Here is a 22,869-nt window from a genome sequence, read left to right on the forward strand (position 1 = left end):
GATTCGGAAATAAGAGTTACGTATTAATTAAATTCCTAACGAACCTAGAGTTCGTAACGGGCCCAGACGCATTCCGTCATAAGTTGATACGCACTAAGAAACTCGGATAAGTCTCAAAAGCTCCGTGATTAAGAGTCCAAATATGACAAAAAGCTTGGCTCAGATCCTATTTTTAACGCCTGAGTCTGGGCGCTGAAAATACCCGGGGACGTGTTGTCTCCGAATTCTTTATGGATTTGGATTCTAAAGATCTATCTTTCCACAAACTCTTTCCCTATAAATACAGCCTCAAAACCGACGTGAACATGACACACAATTCCATAACCTGAGTATTGACTCTAGCCTTAAGCCTAGCCTCACGCTGCGAAATTGATCCCGCGTTCTGTCGCAATCGACCCAAAAGTTGAACAGAACGCGTCCTGCCCCTTGTAGCTGATGATTTAAGCCTAATTACTGGAACACTGCTCAGAAACCCGAGATTCGTTAAATAAAAGGAGAAATAGCAAAGCCAAGTGGTTAGTTTTCTGAGAACCGTGACGCACCTCTCAAGGGTGCGTTGTAATGTGTCCCTCATATGATTTAACCGCTTTCATCACCCTTTTATAAAATTGTTAAACTATTAACTTGATTGATCTATCACGCCTAATAAGATAATACCTTGGACAATTGAATTATCATGCTAGGTACCTTAAATCAATCTAAATAAGATAATCACGATCAATTTAGTATTATGTGTTGCACATTGCTAAAATCAATTAAGAATAGTTTAATAGTTTAAACGCATGTCCCTTCAATTATTTATGCTGAGCTAGTAAGGATAACCTGCCTCTGGAGTATTATCGATGAGCACTCCTCTCGGTAGTTACAGTCCCTCGAACTCTCAATCTCTGCCCAGCGGGTGTACGTTGAGCGATCCCCACACCAGGGATCACAAGGGAACCTACGGCAGTCGTGGTCGAACATAATTGCACTCCCTTTATGTCACGATAACCGGGTTTTGTCAGTTTTTCTCATTGTCGTTAAAAACTGAATGGCGACTCCTATATTACTAGTCGATTGGGTGTAAACTCACAGGAAATTTAACTACACTTGATCTGACAACGTCACGCCCACGAGGGACGAGGTCACGCATTAGCCTCGTGCTTTTTCGACCCCCTAACAGTGGCGACTTCACTGGGGAACGTTAATGAAATACTCGTGCTCGTAGGTAATCAAAATAGCCGAAGGGTGAAACGATCCTACTCCGCATTTATTTCCTTATAAAGTTGGGACGACCTGAAAATCAGCATATTAATGTGAACGGACATAACCGCATAACGAATCTCGGCTCCCTTGGCATGTTTCATCTCGGGAGTTGGGACTAAGGATACCCATCGCCAACCGGGGGGTGCATACGCTTTGAATGTTGTCCACTCGGCACTTTTCGCTAGTAGTACACCCGTCCCAAACCCAATCGCTCGCCCACTAGGTCCCTCTCATTGGTGCATGCCCCCTTGGGTTACATCGTGATTGTCCTCTTGGGACGAAATTCGTCTGTTGAATGCACTACCTCGACCGGGGCATGTGTTGGATCTACGATAGAAGCGGTACCAAGCCAGCGCAAATATTACCCATAGAAGCGTATCATAAACTACGTGACATATTATTTTTGCTTCATGTTGTAATGTTAGTTATGTGTAGCGAATTACGTGATTGTGTTGTGATTGTGTGTGACAAATAGCGCTAGAAAACAAACGACCCTAAAAATTGCTCAAACATTCATAAACACCAATTGGCCAAAGAGTTATACCTACATACGTGTCCCGCAGTCCCGGGCGATCGCCACAAAAATAAGCGACGCCCAGGACGACCTGTAACGGATCCCACAACGCTGCATAACGCGCAAAGGACGTTATTGGGCAAGCACGCAAAATTAAGTCGTATGTACGAAAAAAATTAGACGAACAAAATACGAGTACCAGTCAGGGACGCATTTTCAGCGCCCCTGGCTGGGCGCCAATTATATCAACGCCCCTGTTGGGCGCTGAAGTTGCTGCTTGGCCTTTTGGCCAGGCACAACAGCCTTGGTGCCCGCGCACAAAATATACGTAGCAATAAAAAATTCGTAACAAATTTGCTACGAGGACGTATGAAAAAGGCACTCGATTCTAAGAACGACTTATAAAATAAACAACTCTTTGTGTCGTCATTAGGCCTCCTATGACGACAATGTTCGGCACCAAAACCGAGCACGCTAATTAAATGACCTTGAATGTCACATGGGCAAAGTATTCAAAAAACGATGTTCAAATAAAGTTTTCAAGGAAAAATAACGTTCGAATAAAAAATAAATAAATCCGATTCTAGACTAGGCTATGCCAAAGTACAATCTAAATCCTAAGCCTTAGTTGTCTTATACATAGAATCGATCCTAATGCTTGGTGTCGTTCTGCAAGTTAAAAGGTTAAACCATATTGAGTCTCCCTTCCTAACATTTAAAAGAAATCAATAAGCACCCATATGTAATTGTCATACCTTGCTAAGAATCTACGGCCTCAATACTCTCTCTCACCAATAAAAAGAATATATTATGTAATTCAAGTATTTGCAAAATGGAAACAGTCACATTCTGAAAATCATTCCTCCATAGTCGCACAACCCCCAAAGTGAAACTAAGGTGTCAATACCATTGGCAAAAAAATTAATGGCCTCAAGGCTTATGATCACATTGGGTCACGACTATCATAGTCCTCTCGAGCCACTCGCTCCTTGAAATACTCCTAAGTACGGACTAAAGGATTTTCCATGAATGCAACATGACGAACCATGAAAATACCCAAATCGACATGGCATAAGGCTACCATTGGGGTAAAGCAATACACACTAAGAGGGAAGCCGCACTAATGATTCTAGTCTTGCGAAAATGAAAATTCGATCTCCCCAACTAACTACCTTGCCAACATTAAGCAAAATGGCGCATGAAAAATGAACACCCAAGGGTTAAAACCTAAAGTGTCAACCAACGAAAGTTATGGTCCAATTAAGCCTAAGTCTGAGAGTCGCTTGGTCAAGTATTATAGGCTTACGCCACGTCATTATTTTGAGTCTAGGCCACCTCCTTGTATTCATACACGGGCTTTAATCAGAAAAATTAATGAGAGTTCGAGTCTAAGTCACAACTTCCAATTAAATTCCGTTAACTGGAATCTGAAAAGAAGCAAAAAAAATATTTTTGATGTAATTCTTTCGTTAAATTTCAATAAAGTAAAAACAACATTTTGAATCTACGCTATTTGCACATTTTAAGAAACAACTAAATACGTTTGCAAAGTAAGACAATTTAAAGGTCCACCCTAGGCCTATTAAAATTAAAGGTCCACTATAGGCCTACTAAACGAGGCTCACTCAGCCTACCCTCGTGACTCAAAGACCACAACCATCTACCTTTTAGCTCAAATAAAAAGGGGAGAAATCCCAAGCAAAAAAGAAAAAAGAGAAAGAGAAAAGGGAGAGAGAAAAGAGCGAGCCATGAAATACTTAGCCCATACCTCCCAAAGTGCGAAATTTACCCAAGTAAAACGAAGGAAAAGAATTGAGTCAACCAATCCAAATCATACCACAAAAACTACATAAAGTTCTACGATCTTCTACCCTTTCCAATCCTCATGCTAATACCTATATAAATTATCCTACCTCATTCAACCCATCTTTCAAGCCATCTTGAGTCACGAATAAAAATAAATAAAAAAAGAGACAAATGAAAAATACATTCTACGCTTAACGTAAAAAAATAAATAAATAATAAAAAAGAATCTTTGCAAAGCACCTTTAAAGTTCGTCTAAAAAGAAAAAAAAGCATTTAGCGTACAAAAAAGATTCGCAAATATTTGGCACAGAAGGAAAAGAACAACATGAAGGAAATAATGCCCTTGGTCCAAGTATGCATTCTATGTTAAGTCTAATAAATGCGGTTCAGTATTAATTAACAAGTTAATAATTCAGTGAGATCAAGTGAGCTGAATGCCTAGCTAGAGGCCGCTTCAGTTCAAGTGGAATTAATGATATTAATCCACAGCTTACTCTTGACTGAACCCGTAGGGTCACACAAATAGTACGTAAACGGATCAAGTATTTAATGGCATTAAATACTCCATCTATGGATATTCGGAATCGACGGATCTTGGTTTCAGTGGGAGCTGAGATCGTCACAGGCAAGAAATGAATACTCCGGAAACGATGATATTGCCGGAAACGGAAATATGGATCGTATCGGAAATATAAATATTATCCAAGTCGTAGATGTTGCCGGAAACGGAAACATGGTACGTATCGGAAAATATTATCGGAAATGGAAATATTGCCAGAATCGGAAATATTGCCGGAAACGGAAATATTGTCAGAATCGGAAATATTATCGGAATCGGAAAATAATTCCGGAAACGGAAATATTAAATATTTGTTCGAAACGGAAATTGATTCCGGAATCGGAAATATTAAATATTGTTCGTATCGGAAATGAATTCCGGAATCGGGAATTTAATCGGAAGCGTATCGTACGAATTAGCATCGGACGAGGCCCGCTAGACGAAGGCCCAGCACGAAGCCAGGCCGTCGCCCAGCGAGCCAACGCGCACCATCGCACGCCAAGCCTCGACCAGGCCCAGCGCAAGGCCAGGCCCAGCCAAGGCCTTGGGCGCGCGCGCGAGAGCACAACAGTGGGCCGAGCGCTGTGCGCCTAGCGTGGGCCGCAAGGCTTGCGCGGGTGTACGGTGCTCGTGCAATGCTTGTGCGGGAATCCTGAAGCAATCAGGATTCGAAGTGTGATTAAATCCTAAAACTATTAGATAATGATTATTTAATTAGAGTCCTAGTAGGGTTATAATTAAATAAATTAGTATCCTAATAGGATTCCAAAACCCTTTCCATAACTCTATAAATAGGTGCCTAGGGTCACATATTTTCATAGATTATTCAAGTATTCAAAGTGAGTTTTTGAGAGAAAATTCAGACACATTCCTTGACTAAAAGTGCCGAAAATCTTTAGTACCTTAAGGGCGATTCTAGTTGGTCAATCTTAAGGCGGATCCGGACGTGTTGTGGACTATCTACGGAGGGACGACACTTGGAGTCCTAAAGACTTGTTCTTGTTCGGTTCGGGCGCAGCTAGGGAAGGCACGCAACAAAGAGTATGCATCTAAACTATGCTATATGATTATGTGTAAATAATATGTATTCCTGGCTAAATGGTTTTTCCGCATGATTTATGAATTGTCATATGTATCATAACCTAACAGTGGTATCACGAGCCTCTTATTATTTTCATAATCTAAATTGCATGAACATAGTTAAATATTACAAATTTGCAAGAATTAAAAGGGGTGATTAATTTTCGTAATTGATAATTAATTGCAAATTGCGTTTATTTAATTATACGTACGCAGTTTTTCGGCAGTTTCTTCGTTACTCATCCAAATCGAGTGATTTTTGTGTCAATTCCGCATGTAAAAGGCATTCTAAAATTTTGACAAAAATAATTTTTTTCTGCCGAACCCAGAATTCTCAAATTCGAAGCCTAACTATGACTTTTCGAAGGTTTTAGTTTTTCGAATGCAAAATTTCGTAAATTTAAGATGTTAAATTAAATATTTGCGATTCTTGTTGATAAATCTTGAATTTTTGATTGACCTGCTGTATATGTTTAACAAGTTTGAATGCCTAGCCTTTTTAATTATGCAATCTAATTTGTAATTATGATTAATTAGTTGAAAATTAGAATAATTTAGAATTAATTTGATTTTCATAATTAATTATAATTTAATTAGATACCTATGATTAAAAACCACCATAAAAATTGTAAATTTATGTTAAATTTTAAATTTTATGACCTAGGCTTGAATCCATGATAATCGGAAATCAATTGAATAATAAATTTTCGATTTTTCGCCCTAAAATTATGAAATTAATATTATTTATTAATTTGTCATTAATTTTAAATATAAATTTTAAATTTTTATGCGATTCGTTCATATAACTTGCACGCACAAAGCAATGGACGCTTCGTGTTACCCTTAAGGGGTGTTGTATAGTGCGGGCATGCGACGACGAGCAAAGGAGCTCGTCGCCCGTGCGGCACGAATGCAATGAGCAAGGGCATGGTGCACGAGCACAAGGCAGCAGCCCTGCCTTGTGTCGTGGGCCGCGAGCTATGGATGAATGGGCATGGGCGAAGGCAAGGCATGGCAGTCGCGTGTGGGCAGCAAGCGAGCTGCGCCACAACGCGCACTGCGCGCGCAGCGAGCGCAAGCTCGCGTGCCACGAGCGCTGCGCCCAGCAAGCAATTGCTCGCGCACAGCGAGCGATGGCTCGCGTGCATCGAGCGCTGGAGCGCGCGCAGCGAGCGCTGGCGAGCGCGCACAGCGAGCGATGGCTCGCGTGCATCGAGCGCTGGCGCGCGCGCAGCGAGCACCACTTGTGCGATGGCTTGCGATGGAAGATGCAGCAGCTATGCGACGAGCGCATGGGTTGCGCGCACATGGCCAGCGATGGCTGTGTGCGTGTGGCCCATGGGCGTGCGATGCGTAGGGTGTTTGCGTTGCGATTAGATCGTTTTGAATGTTTAATTTGAAATTTTCAGTTCACGTAATTTTAATTAATTTTAAAATTAATAATTTAAATTATTTTCTTGGATTTTAATTTTGAATATCGTAATTATAATAAATTTTATTTATTCTAATTATTTTACTAAAATTAAAATCATGAATTAATTTAAAAAAATTCGACTGAAATCAAATTAAAATTTTTGGATTCAATTATAAATTTATATGGGCTTTAAATTTTAATTAAATTTGTATGTTTCCGGTTAGACTTGAAATACATTTTTATGTTTAAAATTAGTAAAGCATATGAATTTATTGGTTTAAGTGGGAGCGCTTTTAGTCATAAACTCTTGATTAGGTCTACGAATCCTTAAGGTTAAAATAACTTGATTAGAATTAATAAGGACTGAATAATTGGAAGATTATTGGTGCCCTTGATTAATTGCTGCAAATGTTTACGTGATGCATAATGTGTTTTACTAACCAGCTATGTGGGCCATTCATGATAATGAATGGGTGAATGGTATATATTGTATATGTACTGTTTTGCAGGTTATGAAGTGACTAGTATGGCCCAAATAGGATAGAAAATATGGTCTGCGTACCATTAATTTGAATGTAATTGGTCTAAAGTACCAAAGTTGTTTTTTAATTCAAATATGGTCTGCGTACCATCAAATAGTTGTAATTAGTTTTAATTATAGCTTATCCTATTTGAAGAAAATGGTGCCTCCCAAGGAGATTTTCAAGACGGACTTTGAAGTTAAAGCTTCAAGATGAAGTCGGGCCATACTAGATCACATTTATCTTATGCATGTTTTAAGTTATTTATTGCTTTTAAATATGTCTTAAAATGCATGAGATCAAAAGCTTGATTATGTTGCATGATTAAGGATTTTAGTTCACTTAAAATCTAACCAACATAGTAAGAGCCTTAAGTTCCAAACTTAAAAATTGAGTTATAAGGTGCCATGCCAAAATATACACTTGCTTGGATATCCTTTACATCAATCTAGTAATAGTTTTCGCTCAGCGAGGTGTTACTTATTGGTCCTAAAGGGGCAAGGTACACAAATAATTGTGAGTACATGTTAGTTTTGGTGAAACTCAACGATATAAGTAAGGAGTCCTTTTATGTCGTGGCAAAATCGATAGGTTTACCTAATAAGTTCTTAGACGTACCTATCAACCAAGAATAGTTTCTAGACTATTAGCAAAAGGCTTTTGCTTACCTAAGATGTTTTAGGATTAAGTCGACAAACTGTGCTTAGTTCTTCAATGATTTTAGGATCTTGGAATCATTTTATTCACACCTGCCGGAACACATAATTCGAATAAAATGCTAATGACTTGTTTAAATTGCATGATTGCTTTCATTTTCAAGTTATTATTCATGATAAATGTTTAGACTTTGCATGCTTCAATGTATGTTTTAATTGTTTATAATTAAATATCTTGCACTGCAATAAATCCTTTTAGAAAGGTAACAGTAAATTTCCTCGATTGGTAGTGAATCCAAGAACGATTCACGGAAATGAGAGAAAGTGAGCAATTTAAAATGTACGTTTCTTATAGCGACTTTTATGGTTGTTTTCGAACATCAAAGTCGAATGGCAAACCAATTGGTGCTTGTGAATTCAAAATACAATGTAGTTTTGAGATCATAAAGCATTGAGTTTAAACGCTCAGCTTTACCAATGGTTAACAACCTAAACATCTTTGTCCATTTAATTCTCGAATGAGTCTAGTCCCTAGACATTCGAATAGATCGATGCTTAGAGAGCTTTAGAAGCTTCTGGTAAGATCATCTAGTTGAAGCAAAATATTCAACATAAATTAAAATGGTAAAAACCTTGTTGGTGACATTGGACATGTATAACAAAGTATAAAAGTCAACACTAAAGAAATCAATTCTTAAGTCTATAAGAAAGGGTACAAGAAATAGGAAAACGAGGAACGAATAAAAGGAATTTACGATTCCGTTTCTACATATAAGTTTATGTTTAAAGAGAAGTGACCTAGCAATCAAACTTCCTTGGTATCATATACCGCTTGAGGTTCTTACTTCGGTAATAACTCAAACAATGGAAGCTAGGATACACTAATGACCTACAAGTGGGAAATGAAGCATGGCAATGCTACATTATTTGTAGGGTCATCTGGTTTGTTTTAAGTCCTTTCAAAGGCTGGAACTTAATGGCTATTTTGTTCCATAATCAGCATACCTAAATTTCTGCTTCAAACACAGAAAGACTCACATTCAGAAGAACAAAAACAATGCTTGTTTGTTTGTTTATTTGAATGAAATGGTCAATTACAGGTTGAGTCAATATGCTTGATTAAAACAAACAACTCTTTAAAGAACTTTACTAGGTTCAAATCAAACCCTTGATTTGAGTTCCACTAATCTTTGGCATTGTTGCTTAAACCATATCAACAAGTTAACATTCAAAAGCTCTATTTTGATGGACTTTTGAAAGTTCATTGATTTCTAGATCAATTTAAGACGACTAGTCTTACTTGTTGAAAGTAACAAAAGATATGAACTATTGTTAGAACGCCTAGACAATAGAGTTCAAAGCTAAAGAAAGATTTTATGACTTTATTATTTCACATGAATTTGAGTGAATGTAGGTTTATTTACTCAAATGTGATATAAGTTGAATCTGTTTGGCTAGTTCAAAGATTCAGAAGTATAAAATCCACTTGGCAAGAAATCATAAAGATCTAGGTTAGATCATGTTGATGATTACTAGAGACCAAATATGATCATCAATGATTGTGTGTTGTAATTTCAGAATCTAGGTCCATAAGATATGGAATATCTTAGTTGGAATAATCGAAGTCAATTAGTACTTGATTCGATCAATGATGGATCATAAAGACTTTTCCTATAATTTCTAAAACAAAATGCTCAACTACCACCAAACTAAACCAAATTCGTCAAAGCTATTGAAAAGTAATTTCAGAATAACTTTTCATAAAATATATCTAGAGAGTTGCAAAACTCAGTGGGAGCTTAGTGTTTGTCATTCGACAAACTAAGGCCCAAGTATAGATATATGTTTCATTATGATTTATTCAAATGAGACACAAGGGTATTGTTTCTACCACGAATTTTTGAGAACATAATGTTTGTTTGCTCGAAATGATGTCCTTTTGGAGATTCGTTTCCAAAATGACAAGTGGGAGAAAATAGACCTCGAAAGTCTTCGAGGCAAACAACAAACATAAACGGACATTCCGGAGGCTTTTCGAAGTGCTTCAGAAAAACCGAACTTATTCTTTAAGGACTTTAGAAGTGGCTTTAAAGAATAGACATCTCTCAGAAGACTTTACAAGTGCTTCAAAGAGAATAGAATATTCAAAGGACTCTCAAAGTGCCTGTTGATATTCTATTGTTTGATGTTCTATACCCAAGTAGGCATAGAGTTCAAGTCACTGGAACTATGAGATTCTTCTATTAGATAGTAAAGAAACATACAGTTCTGGTCAATGAAACTATGAGATTCTTCTATTAGATAGTGAAGAAACCTACAACTTGCAGTCAAACTATTATCATGTAGATTAATGAGTTTGTGACTTGTAAGAAAGCTATGACGAAACCCAGATTCCCTAAAATGGTTAGAGGCCATATATAGACTCAAATTTTTTAAATGGTTAGAGGCCATAAAACATACTCAATGATTTGATGACAAAATTGAAATTTTGTTGATTTGCAAGAATAGTTTCACACCTATTGGTTGCAAAAGTTTGTTTTAAGGATAAAAACCATCAAACATGAAATTGTGTTCACACACAAAGCTAGATTAGTTGCTAAAGGTTACAAGCAAATTCACGATGTGGATTGTGTTGAAACCTCATGCAAAATCGTAATGCTTAAGTCTATAATTCAAGCAATGATTGCATATTGGTACATATGGCAATTGGATGACAAAACATCTTCCTCAGTCAAATGTTGAAAGAAACTATGTACATGGTATGTCATAGGATTTTCTGGATCCAAATAAATGCTTGAAAAGAAAAGCTGGTTTATAAAATCTAAGTACAGATTTAAAGCAAGCAATTGGGAATTAGAAATGTATTTTAGTGAAGCTAATAAGTATTATAGTTTCATAAAATGTACATGATTCTTATAGATATATAAGAAGTTTAGTGGAAGTACTTAAAACTTAATTGGTCCTATGTGTATTACACACATATCTCTCTATTGTGAAATAACATTCAAATGCTAATGACTTAGATTTGAGATTATTCATCAATGATGGACCATGGCGAAACTTAGTACATACTGGGTATTAAGATCTATTTACAAAGATCTTATGATATTGTTTTGGATTAAGTAATGGCATTTACTAAATCAAACACGAAAGTCTCCATTGGAGATATTCGACCCATGTGAATAAATCTAAGTAAAGGATGTTTGAACTATGTATAAGCATTTACTAAGTTAAACATCAAAGGATCTAAATAAGATTCTTAACCTATATTATATGTCAAAGAATTTAGCTGAATTTAGTATCTACTGAAACTAGATAAGCTAAAGTTACATGAATAGAATTCAATTGGGAATTATTCTGCAAAAGAATTTATCATGTATGATATAATATGAGGATCGCCAAAAACGTATCGTATGACTTTAGCCATGACGAACATATACCAATCTCTATTGATCTAAGTAAAGATCAACTAGATTGAGATCAAGAATACTTATGGTACTTGAAAAGGTACATAGGAATAGTTCTTGATTCAAGGAAATAAAGATATGCTAAATATTGATGCTACACGCATAAACACTGGCAAAGGATCAAGCAAGACCCTTTGGAGTTAACCATTGATAAGGACGAGCTATAGAGCATCGTGTTTTGAAATGGCAACATGGATTGGAGACCATGAGTTGTTGCGTGGGAAATTAAAATATTAATTTCTATGTTCTAAGATACAGCTGGAAAGTCTTCCACATGTCTGTGAACTACTTGGATAAGTAAATCCAAACAAAGCATCACTAGCAACCTAAACAGTTGAAGTAAAAGTACTTATTGCCTAAGAAGCAATAAAACAGAGTTGTTTATATTAATGAGTTCTTCATTGAACTTGGGTGGATCACATGTCTGCTAACTTGATGGCTCTTCATTGCAAAATGCGTAGAACCACTATCAAAGTAAGAAAGACTAGATCACATAATAAACAAACTCAAAAGATCTTATCATCCTATCTCGAATATCATTCGATGAAAAGGATATTAAGATTGGCAAAGCATGATAACTAAACCTATGCAACAAGTGAGAAGCAACACTCACATTGTAGCACTGGAAATCAAGCATAGCTTTGAATTCCATGAACTGTTTTAAAGATGGGTTTGAGGCCCATGGTTGTAAAACAATGGGGTTAAACATTTATCATATATGAAATGTATTTTCATATTCCATTTAATCTTGGTTTAGTATTAAATGATGAGTCCCTTCAATTTGACAATATATTCAAGATAGACTGTCAAGACCAGTCCTGTGACTAAGAAATGTCTATCAAGTGAACTTGAATGTCAAAGGTTGAAAATGGTCCCTAGTCGGAGTTTTCTATAAAATTGGACGCATAGAAAACGTTAGACGACTAGAATGCAAGATGACTAGTAGTTCTGTTTCTTGAACTATGTGGACATGGCAATGTCATAATCATTTGCATAGATACTTACTTTGGGAAGACTAGTATCGGACAAGACCTATGAAACTTTACTGTAAGAGATGAAAATCTTTCATAAGTAAATTTCATTAAAATTATTAGACACTAAATCCTCAATACCTGAGTGATTTGAGATTACTTGTTTGAGAACTGGTTGCTTTGACGTTGACCAACCGTCGCACCGTAAAAGGAGGCTATAAAGGCAACGCTCAGGTAATCACCTATCAAACGAAGTCTAATCTCAAGATCGCAAGATTGGGATTGTCCTCCCATAAATCGGGATGAGATGCTTAAAAGTTGTACAAGGCCACTCGGAGAGCTAGAAACTGTGAAATGCATGGCCGTGCTCGGATGAATCATAGGCTATGATTATCTGTTTATTTGATCAGTTGAACTCTGAAACCGAGAAACACCTCTGGACATAATAAGGATGACAACTCTTACCTTATGTTCAAGAGCAAGCATCGAGCGACAAAGGAATTAGGAAATGCACACTTGTCCCTAAGGACAAGTGGGAGACTGAAGGAAATAATGCCCTTGGTCCAAGTATGCATTCTATGTTAAGTCTAATAAATGCGGTTCAGTATTAATTAACAAGTTAATAATTCAGTGAGATCAAGTGAGCTGAATGCCTAGCTAGAGGCCGCTTCAGTTTAAGTGGAATTAATGATATTAATCCACAGCTTACTCTTGACTGAACCCGTAGGGTCACACAAATAGTACGTAAACGGATCAAGTATTTAATGGCATTAAATACTCCATCTATGGATATTCGGAATCGACGGATCTTGGTTTCAGTGGGAGCTGAGATCGTCACAGGCAAGAAATGAATACTCCGGAAACGATGATATTGCCGGAAACGGAAATATGGATCGTATCGGAAATATAAATATTATCCAAGTCGTAGATGTTGCCGGAAACGGAAACATGGTACGTATCGGAAAATATTATCGGAAATGGAAATATTGCCAGAATCGGAAATATTGCCGGAAACGGAAATATTGTCAGAATCGGAAATATTATCGGAATCGGAAAATAATTCCGGAAACGGAAATATTAAATATTTGTTCGAAACGGAAATTGATTCCGGAATCGGAAATATTAAATATTGTTCGTATCGGAAATGAATTCCGGAATCGGGAATTTAATCGGAAGCGTATCGTACGAATTAGCATCGGACGAGGCCCGCTAGACGAAGGCCCAGCACGAAGCCAGGCCGTCGCCCAGCGAGCCAACGCGCACCATCGCACGCCAAGCCTCGACCAGGCCCAGCGCAAGGCCAGGCCCAGCCAAGGCCTTGGGCGCGCGCGCGATAGCACAGCAGTGGGCCGAGCGCTGTGCGCCTAGCGTGGGCCGCAAGGCTTGCGCGGGTGTACGGTGCTCGTGCAATGCTTGTGCGGGAATCCTGAAGCAATCAGGATTCGAAGTGTGATTAAATCCTAAAACTATTAGATAATGATTATTTAATTAGAGTCCTAGTAGGGTTATAATTAAATAAATTAGTATCCTAATAGGATTCCAAAACCCTTTCCATAACTCTATAAATAGGTGCCTAGGGTCACATATTTTCATAGATTATTCAAGTATTCAAAGTGAGTTTTTGAGAGAAAATTCAGACACATTCCTTGACTAAAAGTGCCGAAAATCTTTAGTACCTTAAGGGCGATTCTAGTTGGTCAATCTTAAGGCGGATCCGGACGTGCTGTGGACTATCTACGGAGGGACGACACTTGGAGTCCTAAAGACTTGTTCTTGTTCGGTTCGGGCGCAGCTAGGGAAGGCGCGCAACAAAGAGTATGCATCTAAACTATGCTATATGATTATGTGTAAATAATATGTATTCCTGGCTAAATGGTTTTTCCGCATGATTTATGAATTGTCATATGTATCATAACCTAACACAACACACCAAAAAATTCTGCCCAGAAATCATTTTCAGCGCCCAGAGCTGGGCGCCAGAATCTTTAGCGCCCCAGCCTGGGTGCCGATTCTCTCTGCTCGCCAAACTTTGCCCAAAAGTGCTCGTCATTTTATCCACACATACATGAAAAATAACGAACACTTACAGCACGTATTCAGATATACGTACCAAAAAACACATGAAGAGATTTTGTGCAAATACATGTACTTAAAAAATAAAACAAATTTTTGGTTTACGGCAAAGCAACAGATTAAAATAATAATAAACTTCACTTATTTCACCCTCTTTCAAACATTACGATTCCACTCGAACGTACTTGTTTAAAATCGGCATTCTAAGAAACCATTTTCTGGTTAAGAACTACGCAAGACTTGATTCCAAATTAAATCTATTTAAGGCGGATACGTAGGCAATCCATGAATCGGTCCAACCAATTTGCAAAAATGTTAAAACCTATAGAATAACAAGAATAAAAAATAGAGTCCCTTACTGAAATTTAATTACTTGAAATCCAAGCCGAAAGAAAAAAATTTAAGCCAAAGGAAGAATCCAAGTCATCAAGATGCCAAAATGAGCACACATCGAAAAATAATAAGGGCACGTACCCTTGCCAGAAGGAGCACTCACACTCCTAGGCACTTAGCCAATACTCAAAAGATCGATTTGCCTCAATTGAATGGGGGCTAGCGCGAGCGTCCATGACCTCTAAAGTACTCGACTTGACCCTCCCTAGAGCAAAGCAACTCACTTAGTGACCTTCTTTCACCACTAGACACAGTCATAATCGTCAATAAGTAGTAAAGGCAGTAAGCTTGCAATAAAGAGGATTGTTCTACGACATCGCCCCATCGTTCCTTCGAACTCAGGGCACCCGTTCTTGGTAAATCAAATGCTTGCGAATCCCCTTTGTAAAAATCAGACATTGTCAATAGGACTTGGCACGTAACCAAGGCTCACCCTACTCAGACATATGACACGGGAATCTAAAGTCGAAATCTGAAAGTATCATTAATGAGAAGACATAATAGCAACTGGGGGCTAAAAATTGAAATAAAAGAGCTAGGGAAAGAACTAAGTATACCTTGACCTTTTGTGCAGACATACACCGAGTAAATCTAAGTCAATTTGAAAATGGTTTATACTCCCGCAATTCTGGAAAAGAGGACCCTAAAAACCTAAAGCACGTGCCACATGGGCACAAGTAATATCTTGACGCCTGCACCCTGGCTTCCAGCAAATCCTTAGACAGCATTCCAAAAATCGTAACAGTATTTTGATTCACTCATGTAATCCTGTACGAACCCTTCTATAAGTCAACTTACTTAGGACACCTTGGATTGTACACAGTAGGGCTCGGATTTCAAATAATTTTCAAAGACTTCTCCGAACATAATAAAGTGTCGTTGGTTTAAGCTAAGTATGCGTTTATCTCGATGTTGCAAGTGAGTCAAAAAGATTTCTAAATATGATTATGGGTAAAGAAAGGCACCTAGCTTTTGGTCAAGGCACACTTCAACATGTGACTACCTTGACCATGGCAATGTCGCACAATACGACATTTACAAAAGAAGTAGCAAATCACTACTCAAACGTACCTCGCACTAAACGAGTCTGGTTCAAACTATTCATGATCCATGTCACCATGAATGCATAAAAACGTATTCCAGACATTATAGCACCAAGCCAATCCCGTAGCTACAATTGGGGGCTTGAGGAAAACACTCTAAAAATGCTCGAAATGACGATTTTATCGCAAATTCTCGACGCTAATGCTATACATACGTCATAGGGGCACAATCCTAAGGTTTGATCATGTAAAACGAACCTTAGAATGGCTACAACTCCTCCCAAATTCTAAGCTCTACTTAGAATATATAAAGTCACCCCACTAGCAAGGGTAACTGGAAATCGCGAGTCACCAAAACTCCAATCAAACTATTGCACATAACGCCCGCCCTACAAGCGCCCGTTACACAGTCTACGTCATTCCAAAGCAAAAGCGAAAGAAAAAAATCAAGGATAAAAACAAGAAAGAAACATCTATGAATCCTAGCATCGAACGAAGTAATAAGCCGTGCACACCCACGCAGAAGGTGCTACACTTGTTCGAACACCTGAACGAGGCGTGATGAAGTGCTCCAATGCCAAAAATAATAATAATATCCCAACACCTGGAGGAATGATCTAAGACACGTTGTTAGGCCACATAAGCCTACGTCGCACCATAAGTTTAACCATCCCACGGTACAAGTCTAAAAAAAAAAAAAAAAGAGTAAGGCATATTGCACTAATGCGGGCACGACCAAGAGCATGTGTAAAAGAGGCAAAGACTACTTATCGCCCAAATTCAAAATGCAAGCCACACGACTTCTACATTAAGGATTAAAAGTAGCAAAACATTACCTACCACGGAAGGGATAGCTCGCACCTACACGAACGGAACCCCAAGGCATCTTTCTCGAAAGAACCTACAAAAATCGTACGCCAAAAGGAAGCATCCAAACATGCATACTTGGGGGCTCCAAGCTACGAAACGACCATAGCAAAATAAAAATAATCTCAGAGAAAATATTTGAACGATCGAAAGGGCACGATGCTTGAGCCCACTTCATGAATAGGCATGAACCATCGAGTTTGCTGAACACTCGTGGTTCCATGATAGAGCCGAATCTAATAAAGTAAGTACTTTGTTACATAATATGTATAGCTATCAGTTTTAACCTAATACTATCGAGCTTCTAAGCAAACTATTCAACAATCAGTCATTGCTCAAAAAAAAATTGATTCAAGCAAACTGATTAATGGACCGCACGCAACGACCATTCTATGAACGCTCGTTCGCACATACATATCATCATTCTAAGTATCGAACATTCACGAACGCAAAAGAAAAAAATATACGTTCAAAGTAACAACAAGAGCGATCAAAGTCTTACGCCTCAAGGTATGTTCCTTGGGCCATATAGACTCGCCCAACTATTGCAATAACTGTACGCCTTAAGAGCAACAGTTCCTTTAAATAATCGCCCCAGAGCGACAAACACCGTAGCCCACCAATCGGCTACGGATTCTTGAGAGATCATCACGAGAAAGTCCTGCCTGGGACGCACTTTCAACGCCCAGGACCAGGCGCCAGATATTCCGACGCCCAGCTCTGGGCGCTGAAAATCAGCTCAACTCATTGTGATCTCTAACAAAATTCTACGTTCCAAAAATAAAGAAAAACAAAAGAGAAGAGAATACGTAGTTTTTCCAAGTGAAATAAACGAACGAACAAGAGGCCAACTGTGTCATCAAAAGACCAGCCCAAGCAATATTTTCAATGCCCAACTTGGGCGTGAATTATTTCTAACGCCCAGGCCTGGGCGCCGAAAATTAACCCAGGCCCAAAAGAAGCCCTGATTTCTATAGGGCCCTGTCGTATCCATTCGACTCGAAAATTGCCGATTTCTTTACTGAAAGTCGCACCTCACGGCTTTGTTAAGAGTAGCACACCACTACAAAGATCGCTCGCACTTAAGAGCACGATCCCAAACACGATCAAGAACATTACAAATTGCGTATCCCCAAGGAACCTCTTTTACAAGAAATGACCGTCAAGCACGAATGCTTGGTGGCTCGAAAGAAAATATAGAGTATACAAAGTTAAAAATAATATTCCCAGACTACGCTGTACGAAGCCCCGTGTTTGGATAATTTCAAAAGATAAAGCCGGATTACGACCTCAAGACAAAGGCCGCCGTTGATACTTATACATAGTCCCCTAATCAAGGACCCAGGTAGTGGCAAAATTTAGCCGTAAAGGCTAGCTCCAAACCAAGAAAGATGATGACCACGAGACAATGGTCCATCTAAGCACGTTGTCAACCCACATTCGGGTTGCAACTGAATCCGAGCATCCCTCGAAAGAAAATAAAATTCTTCAAAACAAAACAAAAACAGGCTCGCCATCTTCAGCCGGCGGGGTCTGCGTCACTAAACCGCGCAGGTCCTCATTTTTCGAAAAATGAAAAGAAAATAAATTCTTCAAAAACAAAACAGGCTCACCCCCGGCGGGGTCTACGTCACAAGCCGCGTAGGTCCTTATTTTCAAAACATCAAAACAGATTCGTCCACTTCTATCGGACGGGGCGTCCACCCTCGGCGGACAGGCTCGCCATCTTCAGCCGGCGGGGTCTATGTCACAAACCACGTAGGTCCTTATTTTCAAAAAAAAAACTTCAAAACAGATTCGTCCACTTCTATCGGACGGGGCGTCCACCCTCATCGGACAGGCTCGCCCACCTTCAGCGGGCGGGGTCTGCACCACTAACCGCGCAGGTCCTTAGTCGCTGCAGCGATAACTTTTCGTGGTCTATCTTTTTCCAAAAATCAAAAGATGGTTTATCTTTTTCCAAAAATCAAAAGATGGTTTATCTTTTTCCAAAAATTAAAAGATGGTTTCCCTTTTCCAAAAATCAAAGGATGGTTTCCCTTTTCCAAAAATCAAAGGACCGTTTCTCATTTCAAAAATCAAAAAATTGGTTTTTCGCTTTTCCAAAAAAGAGTGATGTGCTGGATTTTCCTTCGTTTTACGTCCTATAAAAACAAGGGGGTTTTCTCGTTTAGCTAACCCTGAAAATGAGAATCTTTAAAAACATTTTTTAACTCGTGATCGGGCTTGGCCTGGTTACACTTTATAGCTTTGATTTCGAAAACGTCTGTAGATACTTCCAATGACAAAGTTAGGGAGTTTCTATACATCTGTAGGTACTTCCAATGACAAAGTGAGGGAGTTTCTATACTTAACAGATTCCAATGACACGCGATGTATGTGTTAACACTTCAAGTGATGACCCTTAAGTCAAATGTAATCACTCGGGGGCTCGTGAGACCCTCGCAAGACAAGTCACATACACCATGGCTTGTGTGACGCACCCCGTCTGATACTTTGACCATCGTCTTACTCCAAGACTCAGTCAAAGTGGGGGCTAACTGTAGACACCTACTTTTGTCCCCATTCCCGAAAGGGAAGGTTCGATGATGAGAACATAAATCTCCACTTGGCAACGCATCTCCTATAATATAACGAATCTCGATCACCCTTTTCATTTCAGCCAAACCTGCTATTTATAGAAACCTGTTAAAAATAGTAACTGCCATAACGGGTAGTTGATAAAAGTGGCAAGTCATAAAAGATAGAAGTCTGTCAGAATTAGGTGGTGCACTCCAACATAAGTCCTAAAAGAGATAGAATTGGCAAAAGGAATTCCATTCCTGCTATAATTCGGAAATAAGAGTTACGTATTAATTAAATTCCTAACGAACCTAGAGTTCGTAACGGGCCCAGACGCATTCCGTCATAAGTTGATACGCACTAAGAAACTCGGATAAGTCTCAAAAGCTCCGTGATTAAGAGTCCAAATCTGACAAAAATCTCGGCTCAGATCCTATTTTCAACGCCTGGGTATGGGCGCCGAAATCTTCGGCGCCCAGCCCTGGGCGCTGAAAATACCTGGGGACGTGTTGTCTCCGAATTCTTTTTGGATTCGGATTCTAAAGATCTACCTTTCCACAAACTCTTTCCCTATAAATACAGCCTCAAAACCGACGTGAACATGACACACAATTCCGTAACCTGAGTATTGACTCTAGCCTTAAGCCTAGCCTCACGCTGCGAAATTGATCCCGCGATCTGTCGCAATCGACCCAAATGTCGAACAGAACGCGTCTTGCCCCTTGTAGCTGATGATTTAAGCCTAAATACTGGAACACTGCTCAGAAAACCGAGATTCGTTAAATAAAGGAGAAATAGCAAAGCCAATTGGTTAGTTTTCTGAGAACCGTGACGCACCTCTCAAGGGTGCGTTATAATGTGTCTCTCATATGATTTAATCGCTTTCATCACCCTTTTATAAAATTGTTAAACTATTAACTTGATTGATCTATCACGCTTAATAAGATTATACCTTGGATAATTGAATTATCATGCTCGGTACCTTAAATCAATCTAAATAAGATAATCACGATCAATTTAGTATTATGTGTTGCACATTGCTAAAATCAATTCAGAATAGTTTAATAGTTTAAACGCATATCCCTTCAATTATTTATGTTGAGCTAGTAAGGATAACTTGCCTCTAGAGTTATCGATGAGCACTCCTCTCGGTAGTTACAGTCCCCCGAACTCTCAATCTCTGCCCTGCGGGTGTACGTTGAGCGATCCCCACACCAGGGATCACAAGAGAACCTACGGCAGTCGTGGTCGAACATAATTGCACTCCCTTTATGTCACGATAACCGGATTTTGTCAGTTTTTCTCATTGTCGTTAAAAACTGAATGGCGACTCTTATATTACTAGTCAATTGGGTGTAAACTCACAGGAAATCTAACACCCTATAATGAGAAGAATGAGAAGAACTCCTAGCCATTAGATGCATTTATATCTTACGAACACTAACACCTCCGCGTTATTTAGGATATCAAGGAAACTATGCTTTGTTTGCTTCTGTGAAGCTGTGCATGGCAGCAACAATATTGGTATTAAAAATGTAAAATCAAATCACCATCGTTGCAACTTTCGTAAGAAACTAGTTAAGTTTGGTAACTCCACCTCCCAAATTCTCATTATTATCCTCTTATATACGTTAAAAAAAATTGAAAAAATACCTTCACTGAAAAATTTAAATATCAATTAATCAAATTAATTAAACATTAAAAAATGACAACAAAATACAAAACATCATCAATCAACCAAAATGTGAAAGACACACACAGTACTTGTTGTTGTTGTATGGTGGTTCATTCTAATTTTCACACATACAGAAAATCCTTACAATTTATTTAAAATGAGCAAAAACATTTACTCATTTAATACAAATGAGTAAAAAAAAATAAAAATCAAATGAGCAAAAGAATTTACTCATTTAGTACAAATGAGCAAAAATAATCAAATGAGCAAAGGAATTTACTCATTTATTACAAATGAGCAAAAAAATTAATCAAATGAGCAAAAAAATTAATCAAATGAGAAAATTTATTATAAACAAATACTCGGCAAATATGAAGTAGAACAATGCAATAATTTGGGGATTTTTCGTCACATCTTTAAGAGATTGAATTGGTAGGCTTTTCTTCAATGACCACTCATGAAATTCCTATAGAAAAACAATCGGGACTCATCGTCATTATTTACAGGTTTTGAATTGAAAAAAACATTGAGGAGAGAGAAAGAGAATGAGGGAAGGTGAACTGGGAATGAGATTGAAGAAAAGCCCCAAATAAAAAGTGTAGCAATTCAAAGAAAAAAATGATCAAAACTTCAAAATATTACAATTACACTCAAGGATAGTATATTACAATTAAAAAGACCAAAAGATCAGAACTTCATGCAAATCGAAATTCAAAATTCTACAGCACAATTATTTTCCAAATCAATTAACCTTGGACTTCTCAACCATGGTAGAAATTCAGAAATTAAGGTCTCAATTGTTGGAAAGTTGTTCAATTCTTGAGATTTTAGGAGGATGGATTACTAGAACTTGAAGGAGGGGATGAAGAGAAAAAAGCCGATCATGGAGAGGAGAGTAGAAAGGAGCGAACATGGAGTGAGAGATGGAGAGGAGAGAGAAAGGAGTGGGAGGGTGAGATTTCTCAGATTTGTTTACTGAATATGAGAGAAGTTATTTTTTGTGTAGTTTATACCGCTTCATTTTCAGCCGTTAGATTAATTATTCCCCACGGTCAAGATGTCTCCTCATTCTTCTCATTATAAGAATCTTCTCATTGGAGGGGAACCCTATACATATATATACATATATATATATATACATATACATATATATACATATACATATATATATATACATATATAAAATCAATGAAACCCGATTTTTGAATAATTGGTCTTCAATTAACAATAAAATTAACTTATAAAAACTTAAGTAGTTAAAATGCATAGTACGTATATGTACGGTACTAACCAGAATCCAGAAATACACGCATCTACATCACTAACCGAAATCCTAACCAAATAGTACAAAACATCATAAATCAAACCTAAGAAGACCCTAAAACCTAGAAAAACTAACTAGCTAGGATGTACTATATACTAAAACAATTATTTATAAAGGCTCATAAAATACATAATTTACATTAAAACATCCAAGTTTGAAGCTTCATGTCGATCTGAAAGCAGAGAAGTGAGATGCAATTGTTCATATAGATCTTCCGAAGCAGGGAAGTGAGAGAGAGAGAGAGAGAGAGAGAGAGAGAGGTGGTTTTAGGGTTATTATGCCAACAATTTTCCCCATTATTTGGATCTTCCGGATGTAGAGTATACCCACGTGCGCCTCACATGGTTATTTAGTAGACTCTCGACGCTTATGTTCGCCAAGAACATTATAAGACATAGAAAGGCGTCTAGTCAACGCGCGGACTATTCATTCAGTCTAACGTTATTCCCTTGGCGTCGAGACCCCTGCGTCATGAAACCACGGTATTAGTAGTAGTGTGCTCAGCTCTAAGTACTTCCTTCCTTTCAAAATATCCCTCTAAAGAGGAGACTGAGAAAATTTTGGAATGCAGTAAAAAAAAGGCAAATATATTCAAGTACTTATCATTCATAATCTTGACCCATAATTTCTTTGGACCGGTTAACATAGTCCACCCAAGCTTAGCCATAAAACTGAGATTCAACTCTCTTAATATTCCTA

The 22,869-nt window shown here is 38.1% G+C and overlaps 1 long non-coding RNA gene across 1 annotated transcript; it reads right to left on the minus strand.

Annotated features, from left to right (window-relative positions):
• Positions 1-21,173: 21,173 nt before the first annotated feature.
• Positions 21,174-21,811, minus strand: LOC130469205 (uncharacterized). Its single transcript, XR_008929606.1, has 2 exons — positions 21,598-21,811; positions 21,174-21,312 (listed from the first exon to the last, which is right to left on the minus strand). It is a non-coding gene; the product is annotated as an uncharacterized lncRNA (long non-coding RNA).
• Between the last annotated feature and the right edge of the window lie 1,058 nt (positions 21,812-22,869).

This window comes from Spinacia oleracea, chromosome 3 (genome assembly GCF_020520425.1).
Source record: "Spinacia oleracea cultivar Varoflay chromosome 3, BTI_SOV_V1, whole genome shotgun sequence".
In the NCBI taxonomy this organism is placed as follows: Eukaryota; Viridiplantae; Streptophyta; class Magnoliopsida; order Caryophyllales; family Amaranthaceae; genus Spinacia; species Spinacia oleracea.